This window comes from Myotis lucifugus, unplaced genomic scaffold (assembly GCF_000147115.1).
Source record: "Myotis lucifugus unplaced genomic scaffold, Myoluc2.0 scaffold_76, whole genome shotgun sequence".
Lineage (NCBI taxonomy): Eukaryota > Metazoa > Chordata > Mammalia > Chiroptera > Vespertilionidae > Myotis > Myotis lucifugus.
The window spans coordinates 1,401,310-1,403,473 of NW_005871124.1; positions in this window are offsets into that span (position 1 = coordinate 1,401,310).

A 2,164-nucleotide genomic window follows, 5' to 3' on the forward strand; every position below is an offset into this window, starting at 1 on the left:
TCGGGTGGAGGGAAAGGTGGGCCCCCACGGGGGCACAGAGCGCGGGCCGCCTAAAAAGCGGAGGACGCCCCTCCGAAGAGAAAAAGGCACGGCCCCGCCGGCCCGGGGAGGCTGGGTGAGGGGCAGACTCCCGGGAAGCTGGCAGCGAGGCAAAAGGGGGGAGGGAGAACCCCCAGGGGGGGCTCCCCCACAGACCCCGGAAAACCCCAGGGCAGCAGCAGACGCCGGGGCCGCCGCGGAGGCGTGTGCAGCCAAGGCCCTGCCCCGCACACCCGGGTGTGCGCGCCCAGGGACCGCTCGCCTCCCGGTGGGGCCTACTGCCCCAGCTGGTCTCTGTTGGGCCTGGGCCGGCTTGGCATGGAAGGCCAGCAGATGGCGGGGTCCCCTGGGTAATCTTAACTGATAGGGACCCGTCTGGTCTCAGCCCCTCCTGGAACCCCCGGACAAAGATAGTGGGGTTAGAGAAGCAAGGCCTGGGGACAGCTCAGGTCTCCGACCTGGAGGCCTGGGACAACTGCTTATCTGACGTGGAGGTTCTGGGGAGCCGCCACCCTGCACCGGATTGACATTTGGGCTTCACAATTGCAAGACCCTGATGGCGCGGCCCACGCCCTGACTTTTTACAACAATCGGCGGTCCTGACTGGACTTCCCGCAACGAGGAACAATGTCATGTGGGAAGAGGCCTCTAGCCTCGGGGTCTCCGCCGCTCTCCCCCACCGCCTGCACAATCAAAGGTCCCAGCAGCAGCCGCCCCCACCCCACCCCCGCCAGCAGCGCCCCCCACTCTCTGCCCACCCCCCAGCTCCGCAGTCCCTGGCAGCCGCGGTGCAGCGCGCCTCTCAAATGAAGCCTAGCGCGTTCCCTAGGCTGTTGCCTTTGCGCACACTCGCTGCACCCACCCCCATCGCTCTCTCTCTCTTTCTCTCTCCCTCTCCTCGCCCTTCCTGTTTCCCTGCTGGGCGTCCTCCAAACCTGACTGCCTAGGCTCAGCGCAGAGTCCCGGCAGAGTGGGGACCCTGAGAGATCAAGCGAAGGTGGCCCAGGGAGAGGAAAGGGCCCACAATGAAGGAGGGAGCTCTTGGCCGGGAGAGAGAGAGGCGCGCAGGAGACAGTCTGCGGAGAGGGGAGTGCAGAGGGAAAGCCAGCACTAATCCCTCAGCCTGCGTGGGGCCTGAGAGTTCACAAAAGCCTTTTCCCTGAATATCATCTCATCTGCACCAGCCTCGCAACCGGGCTGTGAGGGAGGTAGAGCAGACAGCATTACACCCCCACCGGCAGGGGAGAGAAATGGGTCCCGGGTTGAGAGATGTCTGTACCGAGGGGGCAGAGCTGAGTGCTGGAGGAGGCCCGAGGCCTTGGCTTTCTTGTCCCCAAGTTCACTTTCCTGTTCAATAACTCTGTGTGCGTGTGTGTGTGTGTGTGTGTGTGTGAGAAGAGCTGTGTGGAGGGGAAGGGATGGCCAGACAGGAATGAACAATCCAGTTAGGGAAATCCAGGAAGGAAGGACACGGACAGCCCCACGCCTCTTCCTTTCCCCAGGTCTCACACGACAGCCCGGGCCCAGGCTCTCTCCCCAGCAGCCGGGAGCACCGCCTGGTGCCTGGCGCCTGGCTGAGCCTGAGGCAGTGGCCATTCCCGAGGGCTCAGATTGCCCCACCCCCACCCTCCTGCCGGGCTGCTCAGCGCTCCTCTGGGCCTACCGTCCCCGCCCCCAGCCTCGGTTGCAGGATGCCTAGCGTCCAACTGTGGTTTCCGGGCAATAAAACAACTATTAAAGTCTCAGGCACGGCTGGCGATTTGCATCACATCCTCTCGTGCATGGATTCAATATTTAATACACAATATTGAATAGGATGTTAAAAATCAATAGCGAAGGACCCGTGGGGAGGTGGCACAGTGCGATCCGCTTCAGGAACACAACCAGCTCCTCTGACACAAGGACGGCAAGTTCAGCCAAGCCGAGCCCAGCGCCGGGGGAAGTGAGGAGCGGTGGATGCCTCTCAGCTTCCGGAGCTGCTTAACTGCGCATTCTCCTAAGCCCGGCTAGGGGGAGGCCAAAGGAATGCTATGTCTCAGGCTTTATGTGTGTGTGGGGGGGGGGGGGGCATGGTGTAGGGTTTGTTTCCCCACCAAGCTAACCAGGGGGATGGAGCACTTTTTGG